At 41.5% G+C, this 17,577-nt stretch overlaps 1 protein-coding gene and 1 long non-coding RNA gene across 7 annotated transcripts in view; both read left to right on the plus strand.

Annotated features, from left to right (window-relative positions):
- IQGAP2 (IQ motif containing GTPase activating protein 2) overlaps window positions 1-17,577 on the plus strand; it is a 294,230-nt gene that overhangs the window by 57,695 nt on the left and 218,958 nt on the right. The gene's annotated exons all lie outside the window — the stretch shown is intronic.
- LOC122239461 lies at window positions 1,601-16,521 on the plus strand. 4 transcript variants are annotated; one of them, XR_006218608.1, is made up of 4 exons: window positions 1,601-1,918; window positions 8,950-9,379; window positions 12,859-12,911; window positions 13,070-16,521. It is a non-coding gene; the product is annotated as an uncharacterized LOC122239461 (long non-coding RNA). The 4 variants fall into 4 exon arrangements; XR_006218609.1 differs by having other exon boundaries at window positions 8,950-9,169; window positions 9,263-9,379; window positions 12,859-16,521; XR_006218605.1 differs by having other exon boundaries at window positions 12,859-16,521.

Genomic DNA, 17,577 nt, shown 5'->3' on the forward strand with positions numbered 1-17,577 from the left:
AGGCAAAGTTGGATGTGACCGTGATGTCCTTCAGTAGGTGAATGAATAAATACACTGTGGCATATCCAGACAGTGGAATATTATTCTTTGCTAAAAAAAAAAAAAAAAAAAAAAAGCTATCAAGCCATGAAAAGACGTACAGGAACCTTAAATGTATACAGCAAAGAAAAGCCAATCTGAAAAGGCTACATCCTATACGATTCCAACTATGACTTTCTAGCAAAGGCAAAACTATGGAGACAGTAAAAATATCAGCAGTTGGGAAAGGAGGATGAATAGACAGAGCACAGAGAGTTTTTAGTGTAGTGAAAATACTCTGTATGACACCACAGTGATAAATGTCATTATACATTTGTCCAAAACCAACAGTGAACCATTATGTAAACTGTGGAATTTGGATGATGATGATAGGTTCATCAGTTATAGCAAATGTAGGTTCGTGTAGGCTAATCAATTATAACTAATGTTCTGGCTCAGTTGGCTGAGTGTGCAACTCTTAATCTTGGGGTTGTAAGTTGGAGTCCCACGTTGGGTGAAGAGATTACTAAAAAGAAAACCTTTCAAAAAAGTGAATTAATATACTGATACAGACTTCAACCTGAGCGGACGCTGAAAATATACTGAGTGAAGGAAGGCAGACACAAAAAGCCACTTATTATATAATTCAATATATATGAAGTGTCCAGAAAAGGCCAGTCCATGGAGACAGATGGTAGACCATTGGTTGCCTAGGCCTGGGAGAATAGAGGGGATGGAGAGTGACTGATTATTGTATAGTTACTGTAGGAACAAAAGTGTTCTAAAATTGATTGTGGCGATGGTTGCATAACTCTGTACTGAAAATCACTCAATTGCGGACTTTAAAAGGGTAAATGTATGGTATATAAGCTGTACCTTATTAAAGCCGTTACAAAGAAAAGTTCCTTTGACCAGACTAACTTGGAGAAGTGCTTAGTAAACCTGTTAAATAAGATTAAGCGGTATTCGGTAGATAAAATGAGCGTAGAACGTATGCCTAAGATACATGGGTTCTAAATACTGTTGATTTTATAGTTTCTTGAGCACCCACCATGCTGGTGCGGTAGGGTCACTTTGGGGGATGGAGATCAGGCAACTAATAATGTGCTCAAAGAAACTGTTCAGTTAATGCTTTTACTCATGAGTTTAAAATTCTGTCCTTCACTTACATTTGCTCTTTTGATCTCTCTGTATGTGTGTGCGTATCTCCCTGTTTCCAGCTCATCATTCTCCTAAATATCTCTTCTATGTTCACCTCTATCCCACCACGAACCTCCTGAAGCCTTCTGACTTCTCTTGCTAGATTACTGCAGTGCTCTCTGACTGGTTTCCTCAATCCTCTTGCCCCTTTAATCCTTTATCATCTGTATCATAGTCAAATGAATTTCTTCAAAACTCTCAACTGTTCTGGCCAACCCCGTTGAAAACCACTCAGTATTATCACAATTCTCATAGAATAAAGACCAGACTCTTACAAGGGCTCATAAGCTTTGTATGGTCCGGTTCTTACAGCTGCTCCAGTTTCATATTGTGCCCCCTTCCTTACTGCTCTTTTTCCAGCCACATTGACCCCTTTTCCATAGGACCTCTGCATGTGCTATTCCCTTCTCCTGTGTATCTATTCAGGCTCTACTGTCTTTAGATTTTAACTCCCTTTTTCAGGGAGTCCTTCTTTGGCATGGCCCATCTAGGTCAACTACCCCTATTATGACATCATATCTGTCACATAGTTGAACGAATTACTTAATGCTGGTATTGGCCTACTATCATTTGTTCACTAATGACGATTCGTTGTACTGTTTTCTGTGTGTTTTAGTTTGCCTGGAGGTAACAAGTAGGATGTGAATTAGATGCGTGGTGGACAAGATTCTACATGGTGTGCCAGGACTGCCAGCCTAAAGTAAAATTTAGTCTTTGTCTCAGTGGAAAATTCTGTATTGTAGTTAGATGGTACAAGTTCTTCCTGCCATTTATGTGACCCAGTGGGTTATGAAGCTGGGAATCCGAGACAGTTTGATACCACAGGGAAGTAGAAGTGACCCAGAGAAGGGCATAGAGTATTTTTCAGTGAATGAATAAATGACTGAATGAACGAAGAGAGGAAGAGATAACCTGTATTATTAAGACGACTTGTGGCTGAAATTATTGCTCATAGCTGATAAAATTACGACATCTGGGCATATGGACTTATTAATTAAGTCTCAAAATACTAATATTAATGACCAGGGAAAATATGAAAGGCATGTTTTTAAGACCAAAAAAGATAGTTGCTTTATAAAGTGGCTCTTGGGGCGCCTGGGTGGCTCAGTTGGTTGGGCGTCCGACTTCGGCTCTGGTCATGATCTCACAGTCCGTGAGTTCGAGCCCCGCGTCGGGCTCTGTGCTGACAGCTCAGAGCCTGGAACCCGTTTCAGATTCTGTGTCTCCCTCTCTCTCTGCCCTTCCCGTGTTCATGCTCTGTCTCTCTCTGTCTCAAAAATAAATAAATGTTAAAAAAAAAATTTTTTTAAAATAAAGTGGCTCTTGACCCTGTGTTTATCCACAGGCTAACAGGTTTACATGACGTCACAAAGAGCCAATCATAATTCTGTTGGGAGTACACATAACTATGTGTACTAGTTATCCATGACTGTGTAATTAATTACTCTAAAACTTAGCAGCTTAAAACAAAGAACATTTATCTCACAGCTTTTCAAAGTCAGGAATCTGATTCTAGTTTAACTGAGTCCTGTGGCATTCAGTCTGTCATAAAGCTTCAGTCCTCCTAGGGTCCAAGCAGAACAGATCTTCCAAGCTCGGTCATGGTGTTGGCAGGATTCAGTTCCTGACGGACGTTTGGACTGAGGACCCCATTCCCTCGTTGCTGTTGGCCACAGGCTTCCCTCAGCTCCTTGACATATGGGCCTCTCTGTGGGCAGCTCCCAATATGGTAGCTGGCTTTCCTCAGTGAGCAAACAAGAAAGGGCCAGTAAGTTGGAAGCCAGAGCCCTTTTGTAACCCATTCTCAGAAGTGCTGTCCCATAGTTTGCTGTATTCCAGTCATTAGAATCAAGTTAGTAAATCCAGCATGTGTTTCAAGGGGAGAAGATTCTAGAAGGGCATGAATTCTAGAAGGCAGCAATCACCAGGGTGATTACAAGCTGCCTTCTACAGGGTGTGTGTGTGTGTGTATATATATGTATGTGTGTATATATATATATATATATATATATACATACATACATATATATACATATATACATATATATACATATATATGTGTGTATATATGTATATATACGTATATACATATATATACATGTATATATACATGTGTATATACACATGTATATATATGTATATATACATGTATATATACGTATATATGTATATATACATATATATACATGTATATATGTATATATATGTATATATACATCCTTTTGCAATTGACCCCAGAAAAGGGGGCAGGATCCTCTTTATTAATGTCAGAGACCAGATCAGAAATTGGATGGTGTCTTGGTGTAAATGATTATGGTATTAGGGTTATTTATGCCTGGATAGTTTAAAAAGATTTTTTTTTTGAAATTTATTTATTTGAGAGGGAGAGACTGTGTGTGTGCATGTGTGCAAGGGAAGGGCAGAGAGAGAGGAGAGAGAAACCCAAGCAGGTTCTATGCTGTCTGTGTGCATGTGCGCAAGGGAAGGGCAGAGAGAGAGGAGAGAGAAACCCAAGCAGGTTCTATGCTGTCAGATGTTTCACTGAATGAGCTACCAGGTGCCCCTATAGTCTTGAAAAGTGAACTATTTGGGACTAAGCTTTTCATTCCTCTGCCATTTTAAATAATACTAAATGGACTTTTAAGTTTTCTTTTCAGGTGGGCCGGGGAGACTGTCTTGATCATTTCTTTGCTGTAGGGATTTTGCTGAAATGGGACCGTTCAGACAAGTCTGCTACTCCTATGGGCTTTGAAAGTTTCTCTCTGATGCCAGAAATCCCACCCTTTAAATTAAAGGAGTTAATTTCCTAAAAAAGAATTTCTTCTGCTGAGTAGATTTCATATTAACTTCTGCAAAATATCTTTGAATAATGAAAATAATTCCCTTTTAAGAACTTCATTTCTTTAGTTTTGTAGGGCAACTGTGAAAAAAATCTAAGATGGAGAGTTCTCTTTGGGAAAGTCTGGATCGGGGAAGGGAAATCAGACTAGAGCTATTAGGAAGAGCAGGGAATGGGAGGGGGCATGTTGGCAAGAGAAGGAGAGGGAATTTGCAAATTATAGTTGAGCAAATAGTTATGAATGGGGCTGCTGTTGTATGTTTCCCAAGGAAGTTCCTGATATATTATATTTCTTTTTTAAGGAAGGGGAAAACGCTACAAATCTTCTGGCATGCTTACTTTTTCTGTCCTACCTCGGAAAGTAAACAGAGCAAAAAAGCCTTCCCTTGGTGATGGGCTTGTTTAGAAATACTATCTTCAAAGAGCTCTTTATGTGAGCCAAGCTGTTCTTTGTATTAGTGACTCTGAGGCAGTTTCATATGTGTCCTGGAAAAGAAACAAAAACACGGTGTGATTCCTTTTGTGTCAGTGCTTACAACTCAGACACCAAAAAGACAGCTCATTGATTAGATCAAGTTCTGGCCTTACCTAGTAGAGAGGTAGAGAATTATACTTGAAAGGAGAAATGCTTCCAATGTTTAAGCAAGTGAGGGCCATGAATATGGGTTTGCTTAACCCTGAATATTTGTGATTTCTTCAAGAAAAAGAATCTTATGACTGGGGAGTGCTTTAGAGAATCCATTGGATTTCTTCTACAGGCTTGGACCTCACTGTCTGTTTTCCTAAAGATGCTGCCTATGGCTTGCTCATAAACGATGCTAATAGAAACTAGGAATCTGGAAGGAAATATCTTCCTTGGTCATCAACCCATTAAGGGACATGTTGTTGCTCTCTACAAAATGTTAATCAAATATTAAGGAATTCTTAATTGCATTTTCAAAACATAAATAGTTTTTATTTTTCTATGGTGATTCTGCATTTCCCCCTTCCTCCTTGTTCTCTCCCTGGCTCTGATCACCCCTCTGTGTCCCAGGGAACAAGAAAGTGTGGGGTTGCTCCATGCAGTGGCTGACAGGCTGGTGGGGGCAAGGGGCACAGCTGAGTCGAGAGCAGGGACCCTTTTCATGGTCTGGCTCCTAGGTAAGGGGAGGGCCTGCCTTCCAGGAGTGCCCTGTTTGGATTTGCTTACCAGTCAGCTTGCTTTGAGAGCCATATGCCACAGGTCGAGGACCTTTTTGACATCCTGGGGCTTGTCCCCCTAAGGTACGTATCCACAGTAGGGAGACAGAGTAACCTCCGAGGAGAAATAGTCATCAGGGTTAGCCATCAGGGGATAACCACAGACGAGAGGATAAGATGAGATGTGGTTTTTTGTTTTTGTTTTTTTTTTTTTTAAACAGAAAGAGTACATAACGGGTGGGGGGTGGGGGGAGAGAGAGAGAAAGAGAAACAATCTTCAGCAGTCTTCACGCTTAGCACAGAGCCCCAGCACAGGACTCGATCCCATGACTCTTGGATCATGACCTGAGCACAGGCTAAAAACAACTGAGCCACCCAGGCACCCCAAGAGGTGCTCTTGACGGGGTGTTTCCATGGCAGGCAGCCCAGCCTTCCAGGGCATGCTGCTTGCAGCTAGGTCCTCGGAGGAGATGTTGATGCTGAGGTCCACCTGTGTGGTGACCGGGGATGGTGCTGTGGAGCTGCAGTAGAAGGGACAGTTGTTAAGGACATAAAGGGAGAAGCCATACAGTTTGACAGGGAACTATATTTGAGGGACAGAGGAGGTTGGGAAGTCAGATGCATTGGGGAGGATCCAGGCATCACTAACCTGACTCAGACACACACGTTGTATGGTCTCCATCAGGCAAGCCTGGGGTTGGAACACATAGTTGAGAGACTTCTTTAGTTTCACATATTTTGTGTCCTAGCCTTGGGGATGTATTGGGCAGATGCCAGTCAGGTGTGAGCCCACAAATCAAAGCTTACCTTTTTAGCGTGCCGGCATTTTTAAATACAAATAATCAATATTAATCCTCTCTAGCCAAAGAGAAATTGAGCAACTGATATTTGATCCCAAAGTTTATATTAGTCTTTCAAGCTCTTTGAAGTTGGAGAGCTGGGAGAGGTTAGGAATTTTCCATGATCTCAAACATACTTTACTCCAAGGGTTACCAAGTGAGTGTCTACTCACCAGACCCACACAGTGCCCAAGGCATTCAACTTACACAGGGTTATTCCCATCTTATAGATGGCAAAAACAAGTCCTGGAAAAACCTAAGGAATTTTTCCAAGGTCACAGCCAACAGACAGATAAATACTATTCCAACCCAGCTTCTTCTGATTTCATAGCCAATTGCTTAAAAACTAACACAGTCTCTTTTCCTTCTTTTTTTTTCCTTGTGTTACTTGCTTTTCTTTTTTTTTAATTTTAATTTTTTAAAATTTACATCCAAATTAGCATATACTGCAACAATGATTTCAGGAGTAGATTCCTTAGTGCCCCTTACCCATTTAGCCCATCCCCCCTCCCACAACCCTTCCCATAACCCTCAGTTTGTTCTCCATATTTATGAGTCTCTTATGCTTTGTCCCCCTGTTTTTATATTATTTTTGTGTCCCTTCCCTTATGTTCATCTGTTTTGTCTCTTAAAGTCCTCATATGTGTGAAGTCATATGATGTTTGTCTTTCTCTGACTAATTTCACTTAGCATAATACCCTCCAGTTCCATCCTAGTAGTTGCAAATGGCAAGATTTCATTCTTTTTGACTGCTGAGTAATACTCCATTGTATATATATACCACGTTTTCTTTATCCATTCATCCTTCAGTGGACATTTGGGCTCTTTCCATACTTTGGCTATTGTTGATAGTACAGCTATAAACATGGGGGTGCTTGTGCCCCTTTTATCCTGTGGATAAATGCCTAGTAGTGCAGTTGCTGGGTCGTAGGGTAGTTCTATTTTTAGTTTTTTTGAGGAACCTCCATACTGTTTTCCAGAGTGGCTGCACCAGCTTGCATTCCCATCTTTTCCTTATTTCTTAATGTACTTTAGTCATGTCATTATTTTTTTTAATTTAAATTCAAGTTAGTTAACATATAATGTAGCATTGGTTTCAAGAGTAGAATTTAGTGATTCATCCCTTGCATATGATACTCAGTGCTCATCCCAGCAAGTGCTCTCCTTAATTTCCATCACCCATTTAGCCCATCACCCCACCCACCTCCCCTCCAGCAACTCTCATTGGTGGTCCTGGCTTTTAGGTTCTAGATAGACTAGCTTTGTTCTAGGTCTCGATCAGTTTTTACTACCTGAGCTTTGGTGGAATTAGCACAATATGACCATCCATTGTCTTTCTTGATTTTCTTTCCCTTTTTTTTTTCAATCTTGTCTGTTGTTTGCTTGCTTGTTTCTGTTTTCTTTTGCTTTCTTTTAAAGATTTATTTATTTATTAAAAAATTATTTTTTACATTTATTTATTTTTGAGAGACAGAGAGAGATAGAGTGTGAGTGGGGAGGGGCAGAGAGAGAGGGAGACACAGAATCCGAAGCAGGCTTCAGGCTCTGAGCTGTCAGTACAGAGCCCGACGCAGGGCTCAAACCCACAAACCATGAGATCATGACCTGAGCTGAAGTCGGACCCTCAACTGACTGAGCCACCCAGGCGCCCCAAGATTTATTTATTTTTTTAGAGTGTGAGAGTGAGTGGGAAATGGGCAGAGGGAGGGAGGGGGAGAGAGAGAGAGAAAGAGAGGGAGGGAGGGAGAGAGAGAGAGAATCATAAGCAAGCTCTGAGTATAGCCCAGAGCCTGACACAGTGCTCCATCCCACAACCCTGGGATGTGACCTAAGCCAAAAGCAAGAGTCAGACACTCAACTGACTGAGCCACCCAGGCGCCCATGTTTCTGTTTTCTTTTAACTAGTACGTATAGTAGTTCTGGGAAGAATTTACCTTGTATTCACCCTCCCTTTCTTGTCTCTTGTCTGTCTGTTTTCTAGTAGCCTTCTTGAAGTTTTAGTAGGAATTTGCACTTTTCAGTGATGTAGACTTTATTTCCTTTTGGTGCATCTTTGTTCTTGGTTGGGTCTGGATTCTACATTCAATCTATCAATTGCCTTTTGGGTTCTGCCACAACTAAAACTGGCTTGAAAGAATGCTGTGCCTTGTGGTTGAAACATCAAAAGGGTACAAATAGCAAATACCGCTGAGGTCTCTTCCTTCCTGTAGGAACCTCCCCACCAGATGCTGCCTCATGCTGTGATGCTTATAATTCATAAAACAGTGTCATTATTTGAGGCCTTAGGGGAATTCTAAGGAGGGCTAGTGGGGGAAAACAATTGTAGAAAGTTCTACAGTGATTTTTTCCATATCTTCCATTTGTAGAATGTAGAATGGTCTGCCATTGCTTTTTTTGGTCTGAACAGTTTTGTTATCCTCTAGCCGAGTGCAAATCTCCATATGTATATGGGGACATTGAGTGTCAGAGAATTTCATCAATTCACCAACCCATGATGGAGTTACTGGGAGATTTGGGATTAGGATAAAGTCTCCTGGCTGTTTGACAACTGCTCTTTTGTCCCACGTTTCCAAGTCCTGTTGATTAGAAAAAGCATTAGTAGAAGGCTCAATGGTGAAAATACACAATAATAAATATATTTAATTTAGGCTGTTTAATAAATTCAGTTCAAGTTCTCTCTTAGCTATGTACTGAATTCATAGCATACTTTTTTGTCATTTATCTTATATTTTTCCTGTGAAGCTTGAACCTGTTTAGGTGCTAGAACAGGGATTCATGAATTGAGTTCTAGTTATTTCCATACTCTCCTCATTTAGTCTCGATTGGCTCAGATGGTCCTTGACTTTTTTTCTTTTCAAATAATATATAATCCAGAAGTTCCTTGCTCAAGGATTTCACAGGGCAAAAGCTGAGGCAGCTACATCATCTAAGTGAGAAAGTGACTTTGGACAGTGATGCTCAGATTCAGTTACCTACTGCATCGGGATCACAGGGACACTTGTGCAAATACAGTCTTCTCAGGTTCACTCCAGACCCTAAAAGTCCATCTCTAGGAAGTGGAGCTCTGGCGTCTGCATTTTAACAAATGGCTCAGGTAAATGTTTATGCTCACTGAAGTTTGAGAATCACTCTCTCAAGAGAGAAGAGACCAGCATGTATCTCAACAGCTCTGGCTTTCCCATCCCAGCTAAGATGAACACAGATACCCCTTGCTGTGTGACCAGAGTGGGAGAGGAAGAGTATTGAGGGTGTCCTGTGCTGTCGTGAGAATGATGGAGGAATGAAAACAGCTTCTGTAGAAAAAGTGAGTACATCAGCCAGGGTTGGGTACAAAGCCTGGGCAGTTTTTAGAACTTTAGTTGGCTCTTGAGTTTTTCTCATGGGGCCAGTCAGCATGTTCATGTGAATTTTGCCAACAAAATGAGAGGACATGAGTGGGGCAGCTGGGTTCAGGGATTGGCATGTTGGCTCTGAGAAAGTCAAAGGAACAGGAACCGCTGGGTGAGCATCGTTGACATTGGATGGCCTTGAGGTCCCATCTTGGTAAGGAAGCTCATGAAGCCAGGATGAAGTGGGGTACAGGGAGAGTCAAGGAACTGCCTATTATGATGTGGATGAAGGGGAAGACTTGTAAGAATGACAAGTGGAGAAGTGGGTAAATGAAAAGCTCGAGATTTGGAAGCCTAGATATTAAAGGTGAAGTATTTCTGGATTAGTTCAGGTCCAAGATGGGGCCTTTGTGTAGCTCAAGTGGAATGGAGGAGAAACCTTTCGATGAAGGAGGGAGTCTTCCAGCTGTGCTTTGGGTTTTCCCAAGGGCCCCCACCTTCTTGAAGCCACCCAGCAGAGATGAGCATGGGAGGAACACAGTGATTTTGGCAATAAAATATCTTGGAGGTCAGGAGATGAGTGATGAGGTTAGGAAGTGAAACAGACGTGAGGTGGAGGTCTTGGAATAGAGGTGTTAGGGCCTGGCCTGGGCAAAAGTCAGTTCAGCTGTAATGGTGATAAAAAACACTTTCTTCCCTGGTTCTGTGAGTTAAGGAAATTTGGGAAGCAAGCAGCCCTGGTTTGTGGGAAGTAGTATCACAAAGGAAAAGTCAGAATGCCATTAAGACAAGCAGGTGGGGAAAGTGTAAACAAAAAGTTGAGAATATAAGAGTATTACATGTTTAAAACAGGTCAAGAGTTCCAGAGGCACATCAGAAGGAATTAGTAGGGGGGCGTCTGGGTACCTCAGTGGATCAAGCGTCCCAACTTCGGCCCAGGTCATGATCTCTCAGTTTGTGAGTTCAAGCTCCACGTTAGGCTCTGTGCTGACAGTTTGGAGCCTGGAGCCTGCTTCGGATTCTGTGTCTCCCTCTCTCTCTGCCCCTCCCCCACTCATGTGTTTTCTCTCTCTCTCTCTCTCTCTCTCTCTCTCTCTCTCTCTCTCTCTGTCAAAAATAAATAAACGTAAAAAAAAAAAGAAGGAATTAGTAGATTCAGGGTATGTATGGGAGGACTGCTCAGTAGGACTCAGTGAGACAGATGAATGTATCCAAAAGTGTGCTTAAGGGTCAGCCCTTGTTTCAGACCTTCGTAGGAGACTAAAACCACTGCAAAAGCAAGGTTAGATTGATTTGACAATGGGCAGGCTTATTAGAGATCTTACGTTACTAATTCATTACTAATTCGTTACTGTGACATACACTTGAAGCGAGTAACTTTAAAATCTTGTGACCCAGAGTAAAACAGGCTTATATCATGCCCCCAGCTAGCCGTGTGATGATGTGTGCGTGTGTGTCTAACTAAACAGCAAAGATTCACAAAGCAACACTTCACCTTTAATACCTACAACACGCCCTGACATTTACTGCTCTGTCCTGATTCATTTTCTCCGAAAATGCTGGTCGTGACCCATTGATTCATGACGGATGCAGGGTTCAGCCTGCTGCTGAACAGGCATGCATTTGCTATCTTAAGCCTCTGTGGTAATACTAGGCGCTGTTCCCTGGGCATCCTGTGGATGAAGAATATTCATTTGCTTTTGTTGATCATAATTAGAGCTTATTGTATGATCAGGAAGAAGCCAGAAAGTCATGTTTAATCAAGGCTTTCGTACTTTAAAATCTTTACTGGCTCTACACCACCTACAGGACCGAACTGTACCTCCTTGTGTGTGTACCTCACACAAAGGGCCGCAATTGTCTTACCCTTATGATGACTTTCTGTGGTTAATCATTCCCTCTTTGTCCTTTTCCCACTGCACTTACTACAGTTTATGATAATTCTTAGTACATGTTGGCCTTTCCTAGCTATCAAGGAGCTCCTCAAGGTAGACCGTCTTCTCTCAGTACCTCCAGTGACTCACACACAGCCTGGCACAGAACACAAGTGGGTTGGTTTGGCTGAGCAAGTGCAGTGATCTCCAAAGTCCTGCCTGCAGTGTCTTGTCCAGTATGGCCTAGAGGGACCCTGTGAGGGGCACCAGTTCTCTCCATTCAATAGTTCTTGCTGATCATGGGTGATTTTCACTTCTGAATTGTGTGGGTCACTTTGGGGAACACAGATCAGCCAACTGCTTTGACATTTTATTGTGGAAATGGTGGTCCCAAAATGGTAGTACTCACATTCCATATATATTCTGTTACCCACGATATTCAGTGGTACCCGTGTCATGCCTCTCACAGTTTTGGATAGTGTAGGACTGGGTGCTGTTCACTTTTCTATTTTTTTTTAATTTTTTAAAGGTTTATTTATTTTGAGAGAATGCAAGTGGGGGAGGGGCAGAGAGGGAGAGAAAGAGAATCCCAAGCAGGCTCCACACTGGCGGAGGGCTCAAACTCACAAACCCCAAGATCATGACCTGATCTGAAGTCAGACCCTTAACTGACTGAGCCACCCAGGTGCCCCATCTTTCCATTTTAGTGGGGCACTTTGGTGGCTGCTCTGTGTCTATGGCCTAATGGGATAGGAATTCTAAAGGACCTCTATGTAGATAGAACTGCCCACCCCTGATGACGCATTTTGTACAATAAGTTGAAATAGGCTTTTTGTGGATCAGAACTGCCTACAGTCTAACATATATCAATAAGATATATTTAAGGATGGATTAGCAAAGGTTCAGCAGACTTAAATGATAAATGCAGATGCACAGAAGTCCAGTGGCTAAGTCAGACAAAAATAAATTCATTTATGTGATATAGACCTGTGTGTGTGTGTATGTGTATGTGTGTGTCTTTTGAGAAACACACAAAAACAGTAGATGGCATATTATTTTCTTGTTCCTGATATGCCTCCCAGGCTGGATATAGACAGAACAAAGGGAAAGTAGGCTCGGTTGGGGATGGAGGGAGGGGCTCAGGCAGGAGTGACCTGGTTTCTAGTAGCCACATGAACAAATCAACAGAAACAAGGGCAGGTAATTTTAATAAATTCTATTTACTCAAGTATATCCTTTAAAATATCCTTTCAATGTATAATCATTGTATAAAACTATTGAGATGTGATACTGTCTTTTCTCCTCCAGCACAACTCAATTCAGATTAGCTGCACTTGAAGTGTTTAATAGCCAAGGGACTAGGGGTGCCCACATAGGTCAGCACAGGCCCTACATGCTTGATGCTTTAGTCTATGCGGGGGCCTCTCAGGAACCTCTGACCATGCCAAGCAAACATGAGAAAAGGTACAGAGATAGATGTGTGTTGTGTACATTGGAAGCAAAGTAAACCTTTAAGAGAAGAGAAATGGAGAATTCACCAGTGAGGTGAACTTGAGTTTTTCTTCTCTCTTAATTTCCAGCCCACATTCACATTTAGAACAGAAATGAACTTGCCAAGATTCTTCAGGAAATAGTAAGTGATAGGCAGTGCATTCCCCTTTTCTACTTCACTGTGTTCAGGGGTGCGTGGATGATACCCCTGCATCTTTGCAGAAGAGGTGGTGTTGGAGGGCTGGGGATTACAGCCAGTTCATCCTCTGCCTCTGATGGTTTCTCGCTTCACTCATGCAGTTCAGCAACCAAAATGGACGCTGATAAGGTGGCGATCAGGAAGTCACCTACCGACCAGCAGCCAAACCCATGTCGTCAAATCCACGTCGCCTTTACCTTTTTCTCTTCCTTAATAAAGGTCTAATTGATGATGGACTATGACAAAATTGGCCATCTTATTTTGAGGCATAATGGAGTTAAATTAAGACTTATCTACAATGCTTGATTTTTACAAAGGTGATGATGGAAAGAGAGGAGGTGGATAGTACAGACATGGGAAGGAAGTTGGCCCAATATCGACATTTTAATACCCGGGACTAAATACAAAAGTGTCTGCTGTTTTATCAAGGCCAAGGATGCTTTTTCTACCTAGGCAGACATTCTCTAAATTTTATTCATAGGACAGTCTCTTATGTAAAGCTGCAGAAACAATAGAAAATACAGCTTCTTTGTTATCAGAGAAGCATTATCTAAATAAAATGAGCAGATTCAATGTTCTGATTTGGCCTTGACTGAAAGTCAGGTGCAGAGGCGACATGCTGATTTTGTTGTTCTTAGCGAATGAACTATAGTTGATTTCTTTTCCCTAGTTCTGGCTGTGTTACTATTTGAGTGACCTTGAGCAAAGCACAATGTCAGTGTCTCAGCCTTCTTAGTTATTAGACATGTCCACGAATACCTTTCACACCTCCCTCCTTAACGTTACCTTGTGATAAGCAGGCTGAGAGTTGAGTAGTACACTGGTGTATATTATAAAAAGTTGAAACATGAGATAAAATGCCTCTTAAACTCCACTGTTGATTAGAAAAACATTTAAAGTAGTCGGAACAGCTGCGAATCAGGCATCCCACCTTAATTAGAGTCAAAGAATGTGTGCCTTCAGCTGCTTTTTATTCTGTTTGCACATTTACTTCCTGTATAGCAGAAATACAGGTGGAGTAGGTTTACACAGGGAAGAATGCGCACGTCTGAACAACCCAGAAGGGGAATCTTCTTTCTGTAAACAGTATATTCAGTACCAGATACAGGCCCCTCTTTCATAGCATGACGAGACTAGGAAATTGCTTTTTAAACCGGGAAACACACACATGGATTAATGATACCTTTCCATGGTAGAGCATCCATTGAGGAAAAACTTTGACCAATGTTGGCATAGAAAATCCAGCTTGTCAATGTAACTCTTACTGAATAGGTCACCATCTCTTGTAGGCAGAAAAATAGGGTGGTTAAAAACCACCCTTTGACCTCTCACCTTGAGCAGGCCTGGAAGTTAGTCCCTGGCTGTTAGAGGTGACTTGGGCAGCAGGCAAATTGGATTTCTTTGAGGCAGGTGCAGACAGCACTACAGGACAGCACATTTTCTGAAATAAACCTGAAATCAAGCTCATTTGGGCTCACCTCAGCAACCCTGCTACCTTACAAGTTGAGAGTACGCTTGTTCTCCCCAAGTTCCATTCTTACTTGTGTCCCCTTAGGCTCGACCCGACGCCTCTTCTCTCCACCCCTGCCCCCAACCAACCAGTCAGGCACAGCTGAGAGTTTGGATGGAGGACTCCTGATAGACAACTCCTTAGCTGCTCCAAGGCCTGCGAGGAGTTGCCACAGAATGGGCAAAAATCAAAGCTTTTCCTTCCTTCTGTGAAACCTGCTACAATTATTAAATTAGTAGGGGGCTGCAGTGTGAGTATCAGGGAGAGGTCTGTCTGACTTTGGGATATGAGGAGTGCAAGTTTTTTGAGGGTAGAGACTATCATTGATGATAGTTTCTTCTATTGCTCTGCAGGATATGTTTTCCAGCAGGTTCTTTTAAAAGGTGTGGTCGCTAAAGTGACTTCCAGTGTGGGCCCCAGATGTTCCATTGGATGGGCCCTGATTTAAAACCTAAATTTAAGTTAAGCCCAAAAGAAAGAGCAGACTGAAACTTCAAAGAACCCAAAATACAGCATGTAATTTTATGTGCTATAAAGGCTTATGGGGGTGCTTCGCCCAAGTGCCAACATCATCTTTGGTTTATAGGAATAATCTAGTCCAGCTGTCATTACAGATGTGGGAGGGGCAGGTTGTGACAGGTGGCTCTAGAAACCCTGTCAGATGGGGAGGGTGTCTAGAATGCCAACTGGCTTCTGTCCATCTTCTAGATGTTCCCCTTCCCAAACCTGAGTGCTGCATTCTCATTTCTTTCGGGGGTGTTCCCCAGTCTCGCTGGTAGACATCAGAATATGGAGTGAGTTCTCCTCTCCACCTTGTGAAGCAGTGGCTCAATGCATCAGGCTTATCAAGTGTTTTTAATTCTTTAAAGTGTTTTCTCCATCTCTGCTTTCCTTTTAGCATTGCAAGGTTAGGGTTGCTAATGGGCAGAAGCAAGACAACTGATTTTCAGAGCTCAGAGCAGAATCCAGTTCTCTGGATGATCATGCTTCCTCTGTAACTATCTTTGTGTGGAATGTTCTGAATCTTTTGATATGTCAAGATTGATTAAATAACACGCAGACATGTACAGCAAAACACTATTTGCAATAGCTTTGGAATACTGTTACATTAGTGGTAGGTTCTGATGGACGTGTGGTAAGGAAAGAATTTTTCTTTGCTACCTTTTAACTGCAGTAGGGAATAAACAAATCTGAGTTTTCCTTGTTTCGTTTTGTTTTAGTGAAAACTACCTTGTTTTGCATTTGCGTGGGTGTTCTTAAAGTCCTACTGTTTGGCATTTTTATAGAAATGACTTTCTGTGTAATACAGGCACCCATTGGGAGTCAAAAATCCATGTGGTCGTAGGAAAAAGGTCCAAGCTGGGCATAAGAGCAGGCTGGGCATATAGTGTCTCCTGATCCTCCCTAACTGGTGCTTCATGTGCTTTGTGCCCTGGGCGAGGCTCCAGTGAGAAAACAGGTGGATGCTATCAGGCACAGCCTGGTCTCTTTTGCTTCAGGAAGGGAGTGGGAGTTGATCTTTTCTGTGTTTTAGATACTTGACATATTTCAAGTACATTTTAACCTTGAGTCTTAATTTTGAGTTTCTCACAGATTTTCAGTGACTTCCGCAGGAAACATACTTTTACTGGTTTTAATATTTGGTAGTGTAATGTTTTTGTTGAACACTTAGTCCTTGATGTTTAGAGTCACCTTTTTCTCCTTGTAAAAAAAATCCTACCAAGGCCAAATTATCTAGAGTCGCTATGGTAACTTTGGAGAAATTGAGAAAGCATGCTAGTGCAAAGACCAATATGCTTGACTGCATTTAAAATGTGGAGGAAGAATAGCTTTGGTATAAACATAAGCTGAATCTTCATGGAAAAAGTTGAAAAGGACTAAAAGACTGGTGGCTTGAATAGCTTTTCATGGAAATTTTAGCCATCATTTTTGTTACTAATGACTTGAGCATCTTTTATTCCACATGTTGGAGTTTCCTTGCTCTAGCCATCTTTTGAAAAAAATAAAATATTTAAGTTTATTTATTTTGAGAGAGACAGAGACAGTGCAAGTGGGAGAAGGGCAGAGAAAGAGGGAGAGAGAATCCCAAATAGGCTCCGTGTTGCCAGCGTAGAGCCTGACATGGGGCTTCAACACACGAAACCGCGAGATCTTGACCTGAGCCAAAACCAAGAGTCAGACGCTTAACCGACTGAGCCACCCAGGCACTCCTGAAAAAAATAAATCTTAATTGGTTACAACCTGTACAAGAATAGTATCAGTTTAGTTGATCTGCAAGACAGTGATTTAAAATTTTGCCCAATTTGTTTCCCTCTTCCCCCCAGTATGATTTTATCCATAGAAGATTAGCTTCTAATTTTAGTTATAATTCAGTCTTCCATTAATATACTGCTTTACGTTGAAATCAAGTCATATTTCCCCCTGAAATACAAATTTCATCAGTTTCAGCCCCTCTGGCACAACTATGAGCATATTAGGTGCTTCTGTTTGTCTTTGACTAAGTATTACTGAACACCTATCAATTAATTAGGGAGAAGTTTCCTAAATATTTTCCTGGATCCTTTGCCAACTATCTGGAATTTTGATGTATTATTGGTCTTAGCAGCACAAAAGAGTATTACAATTCGATTAAAAAAAAAAACAGACATTCTCTTAGATTGAGTGATATCACACGCTCAAAAGTGACAACCATTTAAAGGAAGGTGGTAACAGATTTGAATGTTGTATAAAAGATGACTGAATTTAAACTTTCTCCAGAATAATACACTATTTTGCCCCTGTTGCCACTCTTGATTACTTTTCCTTCTCATACCTGTCCCAAGCACAATTTTCTACCTGTCAGGTTGGTAATCATTTAACCTCTAAACTCGCTGGAATATAAGATGTTTAATTTTTTTAGTTACTAGCATTTATCTTAACTGAGTGCTTACTCCATGCCAAATGCAGTTCTCGGCTCTGTGAACACAGTAGTGCTATTTTTACTCCGTGTGATGTGTGTGTGTGTGTGTGCATTGGTATTTAGTATTGTCAGCTTGAAGGCTGAGAGTTTGTATCACTCTAAGACAAAAGTATTGCTTTTTAATATCCTTTATTGAGGTG

Source organism: Panthera tigris, chromosome A1, assembly GCF_018350195.1.
Source record: "Panthera tigris isolate Pti1 chromosome A1, P.tigris_Pti1_mat1.1, whole genome shotgun sequence".
NCBI lineage: Eukaryota > Metazoa > Chordata > Mammalia > Carnivora > Felidae > Panthera > Panthera tigris.